Raw genomic sequence first — 21,526 nt, forward strand, 5'->3', positions numbered from 1 at the left:
AGAGTGTCTAATTAGTTAGAATCTGTTTAGTTTGTGTTTTTAAGTGTTTTGAATCAATATAAAACCAAAATTTGTCCAAAAATAGTGTTAAGTCAGAAACTGCCTAATTGTTGGTTTTTAGGCAGTTTTGAGCGTTTTTAGCTTGTTTTGAGTCTTTTGAGTTTGTTTTGAGTTCTTTGAGTCTAGTTAAGTATTTTTAGCCTCTTTTTATATATTTGAGTCAATTTAGAGTGTTTTAGCAATCCCTCTTAATCCCCGGTTTAAGAACGATCCCTACTTATCCATACTACAATTGTCAACAAGAGAGTTTAATTTGTGTGTTAAGTTAATTTTCGCATCAATACTAGGTAGACTAAATTTACAAACTAAATTATGTGTCACCAATAAGATATAAATACGTTAATTAACATTTAAGTAATAATTAAATCATCAACTTTTATGTTATTTGGTTTACAAAATTTAGTTTATAAATTTAGTCTCCTTAATATTACTCTGAAGAAAAAAAATGTAAATAGCAACAACGATTACAAGACCCCAATGAGTGATAGTGATTATCACTTTGTTTTTTAGAACGTAAATTGTGGTTGCAAATTCCACTCAAGATTCTTACACCCTTTTAAGCAAGAGGAAATTGTGTGGTCTTGAGTTCATTGTCTTGATCAAATCCTTTTGTGGAGCTTTCTCACCATTAATTACAAACCATTTATACAGCGGATTATCTATAAGTGCACATGTTGCCAAAGGTGGTCATTTCGCAACGGTTAAGATATAAAAGGCCTACTTTAATAGAAAAGAACAAAAGTTAGGGATAATATCATGGAATTTCCTATGTTTACTTCAGAGTATCCGATACTTTGAATTCTTTGCCGCTAAATCATCATAAATTTTTTGTAATATCATTTGCATGTCTGAAGCTTGTATATATATATATATATATATATATATATATATATATATATATATATATATATATATATTTTTTTTTTTTTTTTTTTTTTAAGAGGAGTACGATATTTATTGAAAAAAGATATTATAAATATACATCTTGAAGAACTCGACTCCTAAAGGGTTCCTGCAAACTAGATCTAAAAGTATTACAATAAAGCATCACCAATTGTAAAATAATCAATAGACTTCAAGCAACTCGTTAAAAGCCGAGCTCATCGAAAACTGCAAGATTACACACATGAATAAAACCGTTAAACCTCGTGTTACATGCAGGTCATGTGAGCACAAAAATCTCAAATCATATTGGGACATGGAGTACGATGCCCATGGGTCTAACCACATCACCTAATCACCGTCACGATCGCAAAATACCAAGTGAAGTAGATCCAGCAAATCAAACAACTTCACCCTTCGCACATAGATCCAAAAGAGAGGTTGCATACCAAAACAAAAAATTGAAATAAAGCAACTCTCCTTCAAAGAGAAATCAAACTAGCAAACTCTTATAAAGAGAAGAAAAAAAAAACCAAACTCCAAGATAATTCTTGAAAATTATTAAACAAAAACAAATAAAAAGACCTTTGGACATCCGAGAGTGAGCCATAGCACCACATCGACTAAACCCATAGTGTCGTACTAGTTAAACCCAATTTGACGCAATCCAACATTTTCCATAGCTTCTAGCTTCAACCTCATTACAAAAGTGATAACTGGATCCAAAATCTTGTTTTTACTGTGTACATAGGCCAAATGGTGACGACTACAATATCCCACAATGACAATTCTACACCAAAACAAAGTACACAAAAAGGGAAATATAAAAGAGACCAAGAATGATTGTCAAAAAGATTGTCGTTGACCCCAAAGTCAAAGACAAGGGCTACGACAGAAAAAAAATTTCTTTAGTTTTTGCTTGACGCCTAGAATTTGTTTAGTTTTTTTAGCATATATATCTATACCAATATATAATGCCAGCAACCCATTTGGGGTGACAGGCTTCACCAAAAACAAGGGGACAAAAATGCCCCCCAAACAAAAAAGTTCAAAAGCAACCCAAAATTATGCAAGGGTAATTTTTTCTAGCATGGTTTAATATTATTCATTTAGTCCAAATATTTGACTTTCTTTTTCTTGGTTGAATTTATAAGAGCTATCAGCAATGACCTATTATGTAAAGTTGCAATTGTTGTATCAAATCATCATACAATCAGTTGTTTATTAAATATTATTTTTTATATTTTTAAACACATTTAAACCATCTTAAGAGTCGCGTAATCTTTCGCACACGCATTGTATCGAATCATCATACAATCAGTTTTTTATTTTTTTATAATTAGTAATTCTATTACGTGGAATATTCACAAGTTTCTTCTAGCATAGTCTAATATTATTCATTTAGTCCAAATATTTGATTTTCTTTTTCTTGGTTGAATTTATAAGAGCTATGACTTATTATGTAAAATTTCTATGTTTTAGAAACTTAGTAAACATCGAGAAATATTTCATCAAACTACAGAACTTCAAATGCGATGTGAATGATCCGAACCATTCATCTGTTCCAATCCACTAAAAGATGATACTTCCAAAAAAAAACATTGACCGATAAACCCTAAAGTTGATGACCAAAGAAGGTGTAAACATAAATGATAATCTGGGGGCTATTATTGGTCGTAACAAATTCTGCATTATCGGTACGTGGATTGGACTTCCGTCCTTCACAAAAGTTGTAGCCCTTGTCCATACAAGCATTGCTATTATTTTTTCCCATTTTTTACAAATTTATGGCCAATTGAGTGAAAACACTATTCACCACCATTTTGATGGTTCCAAAATTCCACAATGCCATATAACCGTGTCCATCACGTTGAGGATGAGATCCCGAGCGTCTCTATAATTTTTGGGGATTTTAAACATTTTTTATGTTTATTATCATTTTTTTCATAAAAATTCAATACTCCTAGCATATTTCCACGCGACATTATATGATCATGCCACGTGGATACTTCATGCGCCATCAACTGGCAGGAAATGGAGTTTTTTGCAGGGGAAATGTTTATGACGAGAATAAATCTCGACCACCCATGTGGTAAATCTGGTGATGGAGGGGAGCTTTGATTGTAACCTTTGTTGTTGGCTTAAACATCCAATCATACTCTACCATGTGTCCAAAATAGGTGGTTTATTCGTCAGGGTTTAATTTCTAGGCTTTAGTGTTACAAAATGTCATAAAACATCATCCCATGCATAATAAAGTTACGATTTTGATTTAACACCCACATTGCCAGATAAAGGGGTAGGAATAACTGTAGGGACATCTCCTCTTGCCATGCAAAGTATTGGTGAGGAGGTTATGCTCTCTATGTGCCACATTTGGGCAGCCACTATCAAATATAGAGGCTTTTCATTTCCCCTATGCACTTTGGGGGCGCGATGTTTGCATGCACAGATGACTTCATTATGCATAGATAACTGTTATATTGGTCATCGTTATTTGGTTGTTGGTTATGTTATGCACGCCACCTTAATCCTATATTTAAGGGTGGTGGTGTTAAGTTTGCTTGCCATAATCCCCTTGATATCTTATCATTCAAACCCCCAACCTAAAAACTGCCTCTTAGTCTTTAACTTTTCCGATGGCTGTTAACTTACAAGTTCATGGAACTTCCTTCCGCCATAGGAGATCAATCTCCTTGCCCAATCTTCCTTCATGGGCAAACCCATTCTCGGTCCCTAACTATGGTCAACCCCCAATTGTCGTGGAAAAAGAAAAATGTAAGTTCATATAGGAAAAGGGTTCGCAAGGGTTAACACCTAAAAGGTCTCCACCGTGAACGTGACCCTTATGAAATCCAGGGTCTTGATGGGAAAAATGTTCAGGAAATCCCAGGACGCAAAGTTCATCCACAAGGAACTCACTCTGTGTTGGAAAGAATGTGTTAAAAAAACCTTCTTTATGGACCACTTCGGCAATAAGTGGTTTGTGGTGCAATTCATTGACGAGGATAAAATTGATTACGTCTTTGAAAACCGTCATTGGTATGTGAAGGGGCAGATTTTCCACTTGGAAATGGGGATGGAATAGTTCAGGGAATCAGACCAAATAACATACTTAAGGGTGTGGTTTAAAATCCCTCGAATACCAATGCAGTTTAGGACTGAGAAATCATGACGACCATCACTTAACCGATTGGGCACCTTATAAGGATGGATGATGGGTCTATTAATTCCCCTAATGCAATGGCCATCAGGATTTTAATAAAAATCGATGTTCGTCTGCGACTCAAGTGGGTGCTAGTCCTGAATGGGGATGATGAGTTGCCAACTTTTCTCAATTATGAAAACCTGTTTAAGGTATGCTTCTATTGTGGGAAAAGGGCAGATGAGAAATGTGGATGTGATATGGAAGACCTGGAAGTTGGTTCCTTGTGAATAAGATGTTCGAGGATGAACCGAACGTGTTGCTACCGGGTGTTAAGGATGATTGTATGACATTGGCAGACTTAGAAGACGATCTCATCCTTTGCCTCCCGCAACCAGCAAGTAGCAAGGAAGATGGTCCAGGGGATGAGTTAAGAAAGGTCCAAAAAGGGACAACATGGAAAGGATCAATGCATCGACTGCGGTTTACCCGACAAAAAGAAAAAAAGATGTGATGGCTGAAGGTGCAGGGAGTAAAAAGATGGTCGATGACAACAACTAATGCCAGAGTTTAACAGTGTACAAGTGCAACTGGTTTAATTTAATGTTTTAATTTGTGTTGTCATACTTTATGGTTTAATTCAATGTTTAGGACATTTTAATTTATGTTTCATGTCTTAGCTAGTACCTATATTTTGCAATTCCTAAGTTATTAAATCCTCGTTCAAGTTATCTCAAATTTCGTTTCAATGTAGGGAACTTAACAATCCAAGCTCGAACTCAGTAGCCTTATTATATTTAATTCTTTCAACGCTATATGTCTTTATTTCGTCACTTCAATAATTGGAAATGTCACTTACGCATTAATCTTTCATGCTTGTTACATAAATTCATTCATTATACAAGTACCAATCTGGAAAGATATTAAGAAATAATGGTAGGTATCATAAACTGTTACAAACGTTCATTCATCATAATAACAAATTCAAAAATTCTCACAAAAGTTCATCCAACATATAAAGTTGTGAGGGGTGCCACTTAAGTCATCCAAAACAAATAATAGTTCATCACACAGTTGTCCAACACATTAAATTCATCACACAAAATTACAAACTCATGAGCTAATGAAAAAGATCTCCAAATGAATATATGAACAATAAAGCAGTTGTTTCTGGACTAACATTGTTCATCACATTGCCTTCCTACACTAACACACTACACTAAAATTCTTAATTTTAACTCACTCTACAAGTTGTAAACCCCGTGCAACATGTCAATTGCCATCCTCAGTCGAAATGTAGAGATGTTGGACGACATAATTACATCTAAAGGAAAGCCAGTGAATAACAATTCAATCACTTTTAAGGTGAAAACATCGAAATCCCCCATGTGCAATACAACAAGTCATCAAGTTTCAGAAAGAATAAATAATTTAACTAAACTGAGTAACAAATAATTGAAATTTCAGCTCACCCATTATCTTGTTGTGGGGACCTTGGACTTATGTCGATCGGCCAAGATCCCCTCTTGACATCCCTTGACAAGCTAAGGAGGAGATCCAACAGGACGTGAGCGATGTGAGCTAATTTCGCAGTCGCTTGCCACGTGTGGGTGGCCGATTCACGTAACCCCTTTCTGCCCTTTACTTTTCACTTCAGCATTCCTTTCATCATAGCTTCCTTGACAGTAGGACTATCCATAAGTGTAAAATATATGAAAAAAAAATATGTATAACAGTTCATCGAAACGAAAACACACTCAACATCACAATTGCCAAATTTTCAATATTAGGAGAAATTAAGTGGGATACATTACCAAAAACCAATCCGTTGTGTTGGTAATCACCATTTTACGAATCCTCCATGCCTCATCCTCATGCTTTTTCGGGAGATAAAACTGCAAGTGAATGTGCTGCAATATAAAAAATATAATTCAACTATCACACCAACCCAATGACAACACATTTATATTAGTCTATCACATATAGGGTTTACTCACTTACATATGTTGACAGCTAACCTTCGTGGTCCAGAAGCCGCCTCCATAAATCGGTGTCTCCAACAATCATGAACTCCACTTGGGCAACCATGTCACATCCTGGCCCGGGCCGGGATGTGACAGTTTGGTATCACAGCCAATCCTTGGCCAAATGTGTGCCAACGAGGACGTCGGGCCCCTAAGGAGGATGGATTGTAACATCCCACATCGCCCAGGGGAGTGGATCTTGTAAACCTTATATGTATATTCCCATCTCTACCTAGCACAAGGCCTTTTGGAAGCTCACTAGCTTCTGGTTCCATCGAAACTCCGAAGTTAAGCGAGTTCAAGCGAGAGCATTCCCAGGATGTGACAAACTAGACTAACAATGTAAACAAAAAATTGTTAACCTTATTGTTGTACTCATTTCATCAATTGTTTTAAAGCATACATAAAATCGTAATGTTAATGAGTTACTTACTTCTCTTTGCTTCCATAACTTTAATTAACGCTTCTCTTTGCACAATACACTCATCCCCTCTCAATCCCCTCTTGATCCCTCGCCTTCCTCCTTTTGCCTTCATCCCTTTATTCTTCATCCTAATCCCCCTCCTCACCCACTGATTCTTCCTCCCCCACCTCAAAGCCACTTTTTACATCACCCCCATTTTCGCCACCATCATCTTTTTTTTCTTTTGGTTTTTCTTCTTCTTCCACAACAGTTTGTACATTGCCACCAATTTGACTACCCTGCTCTTCTTCTTTCTTTTTTTTCTCCTTTTTACCTCCTTCCTCTTCTTTTCCCTAATCGTCCTTTGACTTTTCATTTTTTTTCTTCTTCTCCCTCTTCTTCATCTTCTCCATCCTCTTCAACTTTTTCTCCCACATCTTTTTTCCCTTCATCTTCTTCCTTGGTATTCTCCTCCACAGGTTTTTCCATCACTACCCTCCTCAATTCCTCCACCACGTTCGACAACTCTTCCACTTTTTTCACCAAATTCTTGTCTGATATCTCTTTCTCGTGGGCCAACCACTCAAATAACACCTTTAACTCCTTCAACTGCATTTTCAACTCACAGACATCATTTGTGTCGGGAGTCAGGTTCTCACCAATCACAACATCCACATCGTCCCCCGACGCCTAGTATGCTTTCTTCCTTACCGCTTCAGTCAAAACAATTTCTTTAATCACTACAGCCTGCCATGTAAAGGCACGCATCATAACATTTCTCACACATACAATATTCACACACATGCACTTTCAGTCATAAAATTCAAAAGTGTTGCAATACATTTATACCTATCGGCTCCCAGTTATATACAATTGCAACTACTCGTGGATCGGCTGCTTCTTTGTTGTCTTCCACCTTAAAATTCTAGGTGTAGCTGTCAAATCTACCATCTTGCAGTAACATAGGGGCTTTTCAAGTTTGGGAATTTTTTTTTGCCCAAACCTGCACGTATTCGTCAATAATTGAAACTCACTCACATTAATAAAGCCAATATTACCAATGAAAGCAACACATATTACCTGAAAAGCATACAAAATCCTTTGCAACCCCATCTAGACCGTTGCACCTTCTTTGTTCCCCTAACTTCTTCTTCTTCCTCCTCCTCATCTCCCTCACCATCCCCCTCAACTCTACCTTTACCTCTCTTTAAAGCAGCAAACAAGAGGCTATCATGAAGTTGTTCGAAGAAGATGGAACCTCATGCAAAGTTGTTAAACCTATCCATCTCATCCATGAGGTCGAGGTAGTCTAGATTCACAGCAATGTTGTTCTTTGCCCTTATCAATACAGCCTCGACAAATTATACCATCCTTAGCTTAAGGCATCATCCCCTTTCTTGCACTCTTTAAAAGCCCTTTCAAGCTCAGCACAAGTCACGAATATTTTTTTGCTGACTTTCTTGAGGACGGCCTTCGTTTTACCTTTCCTTTTTTATTTCCTCCCCTTACTACTTTCGCCAATCAACCCTACTTTTTGAGGAAAATACTCCCTCAACAGCCTAATCCTTTGTGGCTCTACCTCTATGTCATGGGGTTGGTCACTTCGTAGTCTGGTAATGAGACAAAAGTCATGCTTTGTGAACCGGGTCAATTCACAACCTATTAAATGGGTCAGCCCCTTTTGGGTCTTTAACTCCTTGATTTCCCACTCTGCGGAGTGACAACTCATGCATCAATTGCCCACTGAAGGTCAACTCATCCACACCCTGAAGGTAGTTAAAGCAGGTTACCTCAAAGGCACGAAGCTCTGCCTCATTAAATTTCTCCCTAATCAATCCTAACACATGGGGGGCTTGGGATAGGTTGTTAACCCTTCCCCTATACACTTCTTCTTCTCTTGTTGCTAGTTGAACACTATGGGCTACCATATCATATGCACATAACAATACATACGCATCAACAATGAATGGTACATAACCTAACGACAACTTGTCACCAAAGCTTCATAGCTCTACATCTACTGTTGACAGAGCATCATTACTTAAGCAATTTCAATTCCCACCATAAAATTAACAATAATTTAGATACAAAAATCAATCCCCACCACCATAAAATTAACAAATTCAAAATTCAATCAATCCCTACTGAAAACTACAACTTTACCAAAACAACAGATAACACCCTTGTATCTACACAATCCATCAACATAGCTTCATAAGTTCACAACACGCTCTAATTTGCAAAAAAGAAAAAGAAAAAAAAAAAGAAAAGCATTTGACATAGTTCAACAAATTCCACCTAATTACATCCATGAACATGCATAATTAACCTCACACCAAACTTAATTTATAATGCTTAACAGAAATAGCTAAATGAAATTCTAGCGTTCCATTTTCAAAACTCACCAAATTTGAAATTCATTGGGGGAATAAAATATAACCACACTTATTATGGAAGCAGTCTGACCCTATCTCGAATGAAGCGAAAAGCACGTCCTTTCTTTGGAACCCACTGCACAGCCTCCAACCGAAGTCCCCTAATTTTCTTCACTGTTGTCTAGGAATTACGTGAGGCCGAACAACACAACCACAAACCAACTATTACTGGGTTTGGAACAAGAAGTAAGTTTTTGAACGGGAAGGATATTTTCGACGGCAACGATGTTTGAGCAAACACAGGAGAGGGAGTATTTTTGTAGGAGGACAAGACTTACTTAAGGCGGAAAGTGTTGATGTCGTGGGTATAGTTTAAATCCCAAGAAATTTTGAATTCATCCTGAGTATCATTTTAATTGATTGATGGATCATTTAGGACCCGGTTTCATCCTAAAGCTCATTCCAATGGAAATCGTTTTCACCCGTTCAATTTTCATCAAACCAACTACATTCTGTCAGCACGCGCGGTTTGCAAAGTTCTGTCCACAGCTTAGAAAATACCAAAATCGAACCAAATCATAATTTTAGTTTTGAAAAAAAAAAAAACCCCGAACCGAATGAAACCAAACCCACCCGTAGTCATTTTGGCTAGAAATTTATATATATGAGTTTTATGTCTCCAGTGCATTAACAATGGCCTAACAATATCAGTATAGTTACTCGAAAGGATCAAACATGCAATCATGTGGTAGAAAGTTAGTAGAGGAAGTTACTGCAAAATGATAGTGTTTGGGTTGAAACTTAAACTTTGGGCTTAGAAGGGAGTTTGCCCAAAAATAGAAGGAAAAGCCCGAAGCTCAGCCCAGACCTAGAAAGCAGAAAGGGCATTTCCCAACTAGGTGCAGCTCATTTGCACCACTTGCTCACCTACCCAAGGGCCAAGTGGTATAGACCAGCCAGCTAATCAGCCCAAAAGTACTTTATGATGGCAGTACAAGTAAATAGTTGATGAGTCACTATCCTTTAAACTACATTCGGGCAAGATTATTGCTACAGGAGGCCAAGCCAAGGTGGCTATAAAAGGAGAAAGAGAAGTCAAAATCAAGGACACTCAAACAAACAAACAAAAGCACAAACTTTGCTCAAAGCCAGATTTGCCTTCAAAACGAAGCTGTAGTCAGCCCAAGCGTTCATCCTTTTCGGGACAAACCCTTTGTAATAGCTCTGCTACCCTGTTCAACGCCTGTTGTAGTATCGATTTTCTTTCTGCAAACTCACCTCCCAACCCTTTTTCTAAGCTTTCAAACCTTTTGTTAACCCACAAAGATAGGAAGTTGCAAGACGATCAGCCTTGCCCGACAAGGTTAAACCTTGCCCGACCTTCTTTGTTTTTGTCTTTTCATTCATTAGCCTAGCAATATGTTGTATACTTCAAGTTATATCCAAGTTATTTCTAGTAATATGGCTATTAAAAGACTCTCTCAGCGCTTGAATCCGATTTGAATATGTCTTCACAGTTCAAACCAGATCTAAGCTCTAAGCCCTCGGGCATATAAGATTTGATCACCCTAAAAAGTCCTTGGCCTCAAGGCATAAAAAAGAACCTGATGTGGACTTAACCCATCCACGACAAGCTTTGATAAACAAGAAGTCCGAAGTTACTTGGGGCGCAAGTAATCGACCTACCACTTAGTTTTATTTCTATTATATTATGATGACCATTTAACGTTTGAGTACGGGATGAATTCTGATGGGAAGCCTCAAGGCCTATTCAAGGCCCCACAAAGGCACCTATTTGGATTCATCCTATTTCTAGGGCAAGAACATTGAGTACAGAAGGGGTTCTGATGGGAAGCCTCAAGGCCTATTCAAGGCCTCACAAAGGCACCTATTTGGATTCATTCTGCTCTTTGAGCTCAGGTAATCAAAAGTATGATGGTTATAAGACCCATATAACCAATAAAAGGAACCTTATGTGTTTGAGTACTAAGTTAGTTATTTATGGAAAGCCTCAAGGCCTATACCTAAGGCCCCACAAAGGCACCTGTCAATAACTAACATAGTCTCTCGAATATATATAATTAAAACTCAAACATCTGTTTTACATCTGCCATGCTGAAGATGGTAGTGGCACGCCTGAGCAATTCAAAGTTAATCTTGATCGTGAGCCTCAAGGCCTACACCTAAGGCCTCACAAAGGCACCTTTCAAAGTTAACTCTGTCCTTCTCTTTCAGCCTTGCCCGACAAGCCTTGCCCGACAGGCTTTGCCCGACAAGCCCACCAGTAAAGCAGAAGCCCGACAGAAAGCATCAACCGGTGCCAACCTCTCGGGGAGCTATGTGCTCGTTGGCCAAGAAGCATTCCCCACGGAAATTCCCGCCACGAACATAGTTTTGGCATGCTCGGTGGGACCGCATTTGTGTGGATCTTGTATGTCCAAGAAAAGAAAAAAGGCCATAAGATTTGCAAAAAGAGTACGAAGAACGGTTCTTCTCGACATTTGCTACCAATGACAGAGCAATCAGGAAATCCTTCTTCCCCATCAGGACAGGTGGTCCTAAAAAGCCCATCTTTATCCGGGAAGTTGGAAGGAAAAGGAACAAATGGGGAATTACAGGCTACTATGATACAAGTACTGAGAAGTATACAAAAAATCTCTTTGGAGACCAAGGGGGAAGTCAGTAGACTGTGTACCTTAACAGGAAATTTACAGAGAAGGCTGGATCTAGAGTTTTCCGCTCCAAAAGGCGCTTAATGGAGTGGGATGAACCAGGTTACCATCAGAAGTGAGCCAGTCATTCCCTTATTTCCACTATTAGAAGAAGAAGCGGATAGGGGAAAGAAGAAAGCAGCTCCTGAAGGAAGTCAACCTGTGATAGAGCCGATCCTAGGGAAAGAGTTTCCTAGCTTCCCGTTGTTAACATTTAATAACAGGAAGCAAAGCGAGCAGGAATGGACAAAGTATGGAATGCCCATAACAACGGGAAAGTCCAGCCAAAAAGAAAGCTCTGCGGCCTCAGACAAACCTCTTCCTTATAGGCCACCCTCATTGGCTCATAAGGGAGGGGGAACCAACTGGAGGAAGCCTGAATCAAAGAAAGAAGCATTCATAGGCAATGACCGAAGCCCGAATGACGAGTCCGCCCTTCTCTTCCAGAATAATACAGCTACTCAACAACTAAGGGATGAGTTGGCCGAATTGAGGAGGGCAGTGGTTCAAAATGCTCAACCACGAGCTCGCCCAGTATTCAGGATTACTTATCAAAAGCTTTATCTTGAATACATTGATGAATAGAATCCATTTCCTCTCAACTTCAAGATGCCCGCATTCCCAACATTCACGGGTGAAGACAGCAGTGTGTCCTCCAGAGATCACATTTTCAAGTTCTCTAATCATTGTGTGGCATATGAGGACAACCCGAACTACAAGTTAAGGTTGTTTGGAAATTCGTTGGCAAGACTTGCATCCCAGTGGTATTCTCTATTACCCCCTAACTCTATTGCCAACTGAGGGCAAATGGAGATGGCTTTCCATGAACAATTTTACAGAATAGAACCAAAAATGACTATTAATGATCTGGTTGAAGTCAAACAATACGAGCATGAGTCCACAGAAGACTTCATGATGAGGTTCAGGAAGACAAGGATGAGGTGCCAATTCCCTATTAACCAAGCTCAACTCATATCAATTGCTCAAAGGGCTCTGAAATTACCTTTGAGGAAAAGATTTTATGATACACAATTTAGTGAGCTACAGGAATTAGTCATTGCTGCCACAAGATATGAGAAGTTATTGCTAGAAGAACAACAAGTGAAGCATACGTCCAAAACTCCTCCCTTTTACAAAAACAAAGCTACAATTCATCATGTGGAGGTAGGAGAAATTGGGCCAGAGCAAGAGGACGATCATGATAGAGAGGAAATCGAGGTGTGTGCTGCTGAGATGACTACACCTTTCAAACCATTGACGGTAAAAAAATTAGTTCAGCCCATCAAGGACCAAAAGATTGTGATGAACGATTGAGGCTTTGTCCCGATGAAGCCTCCCAAATACCAGAGCTATTCATTCGATATGGCAAAAGCACCTGAGATTTATGAAGAACTAGTGCAGGCAAGGGTGATTGTGCCCGATAGTGCGAAAAAGATGCCCAAACCAGAAGAGCTGGGGGGAAAGAAATATTGCAAGTTACATTATACCTTCAACCATTCTATAACCAATTGTGTCCAGTTCAGAGACTGGGTATAAGACCTTATAGTGAAGGGAAAGTTGTTACTTGACAAGCCACAAGCTAGTATGATGGTGGATACCAATCCTTTCCCATAAGCTCCTATCAACGCGATTCATCTGGTTTAGATGGAGGAGCCAGTGTCATCAGTTGGTACGATAAAAGGAAAAGATGGATCTCAGGTCGTCACCACACCCTCGCTCGAATAAAGGAGAAGGTAGAAAAGGGGGCAAAGAGTTGCCCGAAGAAAAAAAAAAGTTTAGACAAGGACCAGAAGCAAAGCAAGCAAGAGACAAGTACATGTTCATTCCACTAAGAGAGGGGTTACAAGTGATCCTAGTCCAATAATTTTACATCTTCACTCAGGGTGATTATTCGGGAGTGATATGTCTACATGATTGTAAAAATCCTACTAGGTTCGGCCAAGACAGTGTGGCTGTTTGCAAGCTGAGATCTAGAATGCTCCAATTTCGAGTTTGTCTTCTTCACTTCTTCGATTTGATTTTCAAGGGTGTCAAGAAGAGTTGCTTGCTCAGCCTTGAGAACAACCAATTGTTCCTCTAGGTTTTGGATTTCAGCAGTCACCACTCCAATTCTTTCTTTTGTTAATGAACCATCATTCATCAACTTGTCTACCTGAGCAGATGTACTTGATTCTTTCTCCTGGAAACATCTTACACGATTGGCTTGTCTTTCTACTCTCTTATGTTGGTCCCGAAGAGCCCTCAGATTTTCAAAGAAAGAGAGGAAGAAATCATGTTGGGTTTTTTACAGTTGGCCGACTTTGAAAAGCTCACTCATAACCTTTTCCAGATCATAAAGGGCCTTAAGGCTAAATGAAGCAGAGAAATCCTTCCTTGCCCATTCTTGGAAAACTCGCTTCTGCTCTGGAAAACCTGAAGGTGAAGAATGCTTCGAAGATTTCAGCCTTTACTCGAGCTGCCCGAATTTTTCAAACAGTTCGGGCAACTTAACAGTTTTTGAAGCTAGAGAAGCAGGATGGGGACTTTGTACTCCACTTTCCTCTAATGAAGTAGCACCTACTGATGGGGCAGTTTTTAGCTCTCCGACCTTCTCCATTCCAGGATGAACAATCCCGGCACTCCTAATAGTTAAATGAGGTCGGGGGAGCTTTGGTTTACGAACCAAGCAAGGAGGAGAAGTTTCTTCAAGAACTTGCTGTAAAGATCAAAAGAAGATCAGATTGTTAAATATACAGTTTAAAATGAAGGGAAGTTTGGGGAGGAAGAAATATACCTAACTAAGCCTTGGAGTCTCACAAGGAAGAGTACCAATTCCTGGTTGAGGAGGAGACGCCCTACCACTGACGGGGGAAGAAGAAACTACACCTGAACCTTCACCAATACCCTGGAAGTGTCTAGGAAGGGCAGCAATGGTTAGTAAGCAGATGGTAAGAGAAGAACAGGAAGGAAATATCTCCTTACCAGAGTTCAACCCTGAGGAGATGAAGGAAGTTCATCAAGAGTAATTGTCGGGCAGGCAAACACCTGCAAAGTAGTTGATTCTGAAGTCACAAGAATCTCAGGAACTATGGGTTCGTCACTTGTTCTTGTTGCCACTGATGGATTTTGTATTGAAGAAAGCTGATGAAGAGGTAAATAGAAGTTAATATCAAAACAATGTACGGGATATCACTGTAAGGATGGTTACTCACCAAATTACTATCCTCATCCACGAAGTGCAACATTACCCCCATGGATGGATCAAATTGAGAAGATGGAGTTGCCTCCAGGACAGAAGGAGAAATCAAAGGAGAACCTTGACTAGGCAAGGGGGCAGATACCCCGACCTGGTTGAAGTCAGAAGAAAGAAAAGATCAAGCATTACCCCCATAAATCATAAAGTTACCTAAGGTTTGAGAAAGGGAGTATACCTTCGAAGGATCAACCCGGGAGGGGGGGAGAGGTTTGTCTCTTGAGCAAGTGGTGAAGAGACCTCGGGCGGATGGAGCTTTTCGTTTCTTGCAGCCTGACTCAAGTAAACCATGCTCAGGGTTATTGTGAAAACAGGAAAGATTATGCAGACATACAAGTAGATTATACCTCAAGTTCTTTAAGGGTTTGGTTTCTCAATTCTTCAGCCTTTTTATACATTGTAGCTCCTAAGGGTTCATCCTTGGAGGCGATGGTTGGTTTCTTTGATGCTTGAGGTCCTGTGTTCAAACATAGGTAACTAGATAAAGAAGTAAGGTAGCTGCCTAACAAGAAGGAACACGACTCACTTGAAGATTTTTGCTTCTTTCTGCCCGCCTCAACAACTGGAGCAGGTGGGTCTGAAGACTTGATAGTTTGGACGGTTCTGGTTCTCTTACTCTTTCTAGTAGGGGTAGGAATTCGTCGTTTAGTCTTGGGTAGGGATGTAGGATCAGAATCTGAGTTCTCAATAACTGCTTTCTTTCGCTTAGACACTTGGATGGTGGCTTCAGGCACTTCTTTTTCAACTCCTGAATCTTCTGAAACGTCTCCACTTTCTCCAGCTTCTCGCCTTTCAGCCTCTGCCGCAGCTCCATGAAGAACTGCTGCATCAGCTGAGTCATCCTCAGATTCAGTAGGTACTAATTCAACATCCACTTGGGCTGCAGGGTTAAGAAAGGAAAAAGTTAAAACGGTTTAAGAGAAGGATTATGGAATCAAGATAAGAAAAGGATACCTATTAGAAGAACCCGATTCTTCTCTTGAATCATCTCCTTCCAATTTTCAAGTTCGCCCGAGCTAGGGTATGATTTAAGAGAAAGTTGACCGAACAGGCAATCATGAGTCTCTCTCAAGTCTCCTCCATATTTCTTGGTCCATTTGTCTTCCCACCAAGAAGAGAAGAGTGAAGTGCATTCAAAATTAAGGATGATGGACTTTCGGGCAGCTTGACTCATGACTTCAAGACTGCGTCGGGCAACTCTAAAGGTCGCTTCAGAGGGAGATACTAAACGAAAAGAAGTGCCACAGTGAACAGAGTCAAAAAACGAGATGGGGATGGTTTGCTTGAAACCTAATTGCCTGCTGCAAAAGTTAGGGTGATACACCTCCAACCCTCGATCGTATCGATGGCCCCGGACTCCCCAAGCCATATCTCTCGATTGGATGCAACTAATAAATTTTTCCCTACAAGAAGAGGTGGCATCTTCCCCAAAAGCATCTTGAAATGCCTGATCGGAGAACCAAGGATATCTTTTCAAGACTGATGCACCCCATTCCAGGTCTGATCGAGTCCTACAAACCTTGAAGAAATAAAAGCAGGCAAAGGTGGAGTGATCAGTAGGAGCAGCTTCAGCTAGGATTCGGGCAGGGGCTACACCTTCCGGGAACTCTAAGTTGGCAGCCCGAAACTCTGGAAAATACCATTGGAGCCATGTTTGTATCATCCATATGGGTCCATTCAGGTTAGTCTCAAATGGTTCACCTTGAGTCATTTCGAAGAGAATGTGGTAAATATGAGAAAGAAGGAATTGACCTATTGCCACATCATCGAAGTTATGAAGAAATTCCACCAAGGGGATCCATTCAACCTTTACCCCTTTAGATTTGTTGGGGAAGATATGTTTGTTGAGCCAGTATAAAAGGAAATACATATGCTCTTGATCTCTATCAGCACGGGAAGAACCTGCTCTAAAGTTTTCTTTTACAAAAGGAATGAATCCCTTGAACGAGGTCCTGTAACTCTTGAAGGTTGCGGAGTTATATTCCAGGGAGAGGAAAGATGTGGATGAACCTGAGCTTTTAGCAATTGAGGGGAAAACCCAATCTTGAGTAACGTCTACTATCCTGCCCGACGGCCTTAGCCCGAAAACTTAAGCCATATCAAGAATAGTCGGAGACATGGGACCCATGCGAAAGTCAAAAGTATTGGTGCCCGAATTCCAGAAAAGAAGAGAGGAAACAAGCAGTTCGGGCTTGGGAATAATGGTGGTTTTTTAGAGCATTATCAACTCATAAATGCCATTATTCATCCATTTCTTCTTAAATATTGGCTCTAGTTCATCAATCCATTGGGCCCAAGCCGAATCATTCATCAATGGAAAACCTCGGCGATATGACGACCACTTAGATGAGGAAATGCCTAACTTAGCCAAATAGGGATTTGGAGAAAACCAGTTATCCTTGGGCATATTATCCTCTATCACTGCAGGGACCCAAGAAATCCATGCAGGACCCAACGATTGTACTCCATGTACTTCAAAGAAAAGCTAAGAAAACAAACCTGCTCGAGGGCGATGCAGGCCGTTGAGTAAACGGCACAAGGTGGCGATACCTTCGCCAGATTCGTATGATAAGTGGATTTGGATGGATCCTGAAGCCATTTGATGAAGTTTGGAAATGAAACGACAAGGGAGAAACGACTGAAGGGTTAGGAAGTTTTCGATTACGGAAATAAGAAGGATGCAGAAGATTCAGAAGTGATGTGATTAACCGAAGAAAGGTGGTGATTGCTTTTGAAAAGTGTGCAAATCCTGAGGATGAAAGACGTGGGTACTAATAGAGACCTATTCAATCAATATTGGCGCCTGGAATTCCAAGTCTGAATATTGATTGAAGAGGGCACTGTTTGGGTTGAAACTTAAACTTTGGGCTTAGAAGGGAGTTGGCCCAAAAAGAGAAGGAAAAGCCCGAAGCTCAGCCCAGACCTAGAAAGCAGAAAGGGCCTTTCCCAACTAGGTGCAGCTCATTTGCACCACTTGCTCACCTACCCAAGGGCCAAGTGGTATAGACCAGCCAGCTAATCAGCCCAAAAGTACTTTATGATGGCAATACAAGTAAATAGCTGATGAGTCATTATCCTTCAAACTACATTCGGGCAAGATTATTGCTACAGGAGGCCAAGCCAAGGTGGCTATAAAAGGAGAAAGAGAAGTCAAAATCAAGGACACTCAAACAAACAAACAAAAGCACAAACTCTGCTCAAAGCCAGATTTGTCTTCAAAACGAAGCTGTAGTCAGCCCAAGCCTTCATCCCTTTCGGGACAAACCCTTTGTAATAGCTCTGCTACCCTGTTCAACGCCTGCTGTAGTATCGATTTTCTTTCTGCAAACTCACCTCCCAACCCCTTTTCTAAGCTTTCAAACCTTCTGTTAACCCACAAAGATAGAAAGTTGCAAGACGATCAGCCTTGCCCGACAAGGTTAAACCTTGCTCGACCTTCTTTGTTTTTGTCTTTTCATTCATTAGCCTAGCAATATGTTGTATACTTCAAGTTGTATCCAAGTTATTTCTAGTAATATGGCTATTAAAAGACTCTCTCAGCGCTTGAATCCGATTTAAATATGTCTTCACAGTTCAAACCAGATCTAAGCTCTAAGCCCTCGGGCATATAAGATTTGATCACCCTAAAAAGTCCTTGGCCTCAAGGCATAAAAAAGAACCTGATGTGGACTTAACCCATCCACGACAAGCTTTGATAAACAAGAAGTCCGAAGTTACTTGGGGCGCAAGTAATCGACCTACCACTTAGTTTTATTTCTATTATATTATGATGACCATATAACGTTTGAGTACGGGATGAATTCTGATGGAAAGCTTCAAGGCCAATTCAAGGCCCCACAAAGGCACCTATTTAGATTCATCCTATTTCTCGGGCAAGAACATTGAGTACAGAAGGGGTTCTGATGGGAAGCCTCAAGGCCTGTTCAAGGCCTCACAAAGGCACCTATTTGGATTCATTCTGCTCTTTGAGCTTAGGTAATCAGAAGTATGATGGTTATAAGACCCATATAACCAATAAAAGGAACCTTATGTGTTTGAGTACTAAGTTAGTTATTTATGGGAAGCCTCAAGGCCTATACCTAAGGCCCCACAAAGGCACCTGTCAATAACTAACATAGTCTCTTGAATATATATAATTAAAACTCAAACATCCGTTTTACATCTGCCATGCTGAAGATGGTAGTGGCACACCTGAGCAATTCAAAGTTAATCTTGATCGTGAGCCTCAAGGCCTACACCTAAGGCCTCACAAAGGCACCTTTCAAAGTTAACTTTGTCCTTCTCTTTCAGCCTTACCTGACAAGCCTTGCCCGACAGGCTTTGCCCGACAAGGCCGCCAATAAAGCAGAAGCCCGACAGAAAGCATCAACCGGTGCCAACCTCTCGGGGAGCTGTGTGCTCGTAGGCCAGGAAGCATTCCCCACGGAAATTCCCGCCACGAACAGATAGAATAAAAGATGTGAGGGAGAGCAAATATGCGAGTGAATAATGAAGTACTAAATACACTTGAGCTTGTAATAATGTTTTTGGGTTTTGAATTTGCAGTTGGTTTTAATCTAAGCAACTAATTAAGAAGTAGAGAGACAAACCAACTAATTAAGAAGCATGATGCGTTGCTTGTATCTTCAAAGCTTAGAGAGGACAATGACATTCACATGCTGCTTAAGAAGCAACTAGGCTGGGGATATATATTACTGCCAAAACACATACATATACATACACACACACATATATATATATATATATATATATATATATATATATATATATATATATATATATAATAGCTAGCTAATGACAGATCAAGTTGCCCATTTGCCGTTGTAGTTATGGCTGTAACAAATCCAAATTGTAGTTGGATGTTGAAATAACATTCATCAAAATGGACTAATGAAATCGACCCGTAAGTATACAATCTGTGCTACTAAAGCATCGTTATAAACACTACTAAAGCATCGTTATAAAAACTATTTCTGCGATGCAGTAGCATTGGTTTCAAAGAGCAAGAATATGGAGCTATCGAGATTTTTTACATACAAAACTTTGGTGTGGCTTTGATCGTTGGTAAAACCAATGTACAAATTACGATGGTCATCGATCACCAGTTGCGGCTGTCTTTATACTCAACAGCTACGTATATTTTTTTAGGGTTTAAGAGTTACAGGGTTTTTAAGTTTATGTAACATTGCAACTAGAACTTAATATTTTATAGGGTTTATATGTGTCCAATGATAAAGACTGTCGATTTCCCATATATATTGACATTCCAATCATCTTTCCAATATTTATTATCAAAAGATATAAAATTCAGTTACTTTAAATACAAGAATACATCAATTTTATATGGTATAACACAACAGAAAAATAAAAACAAGTAGCTTAAAGGACAAAAACTAACACGTAGAAAAGTAGCAATAAAACCTAAACCCTAGAGCACCATGAGTATGGCTATCACCACCTCACTCACTGAGGGCTGGTTTGGTATTGTTTTGCTTTGAAAAAAAACTGCTGTAAGAATAAGCGGCTGTGTTGTGAAAATAAGCGGCTGTGAAATAAATCAGCAGAGTGTTTGGTAAACTTTTTTGTAAAAGTGCTTTTGGAAAAAAAAAAAAAACAAAAAAAGCAATCTGATAATGGGTCTTTTCATTAAAGGAGCACTGTAGCTCCGTGTGCTTTGAAAAAAGCCAGTTTTCCAAAGTTGCAAATAGCAGCTTCAACTTTTTCCTTTGATTTCAGCTTATTCTCACAGCAGCTTCCAAAATAAGCCATTTTTTTCAGTTTACCAAACACCTAAAATCTCACAGCTTTTTTTCATGGGTGCTTTTTTTTAAGCACCTCACTCTCAAACCACCCCTGAATGTCGCGATCAAACCAACTACGGGCTGGTTTGGTATTGTTGTGCTTTGAAAAAAAACTGCTGTGAGAATAAGCGGCTGTGCTGTGAGAATAAGCGGCTGTGAAATAAATCAGCAAAGTGTTTGGTAAACTTTTTTGTAAAAGTGCTTTTGGAAAGAAAAAAACAGTCTGATAGTGGGTCTTTTCATTAAAAGATCACTGTAGCTCCGTGTGCTTTGAAAAAAAACCAGTTTTCCAAAGCTGCAAATAGCAGCTTCAGCTTTTTCCTTTGATTTCAGCTTATTCTCACAGCAGCTTCCAAAATAAGCCTTTTTTTTCAGTTTACCAAACACCTAAAACCCTCACAGCTTTTTTTCATAGATGTTTTTTTTTTAAGCACCTCACTCCCAAACCACCCCTACATCTTGCTAGAAAACAATTGTAGAGTAGATGTGGTTCTTGGGAAGACTCGGTCTCAATGATGCAACTGCATATAATAACAAATAACAAAGGCTCTTATATAAACACGCTTACCAAAACCTCTTTTCGTTTTATATGACACTATGTTTTATATGACAATAGTTTCTTACCACACGCTAACGTATGACAATTGATTCTTTTATATTTTATTTTTTATTAAAAAACTGAATTTATAATTAATGATTTAAAATAATTTTTTGAAAAAGAAGTCGGTAACTACTTCTCTACTTGATGGTTTCTTTTGAATGTTTTTCATTTCAAATTATTTTATTATTTCACCCCTTCTTCATTAAGTTGCCTTGTTTCAGTGCTGCAGGTAAAGAGGGACATTTTTTGATATTATGAATGTTTCACTGTTTTTACCTTATGGCTTTATATA

This window comes from Malus sylvestris, chromosome 4 (genome assembly GCF_916048215.2).
Source record: "Malus sylvestris chromosome 4, drMalSylv7.2, whole genome shotgun sequence".
Lineage (NCBI taxonomy): Eukaryota > Viridiplantae > Streptophyta > Magnoliopsida > Rosales > Rosaceae > Malus > Malus sylvestris.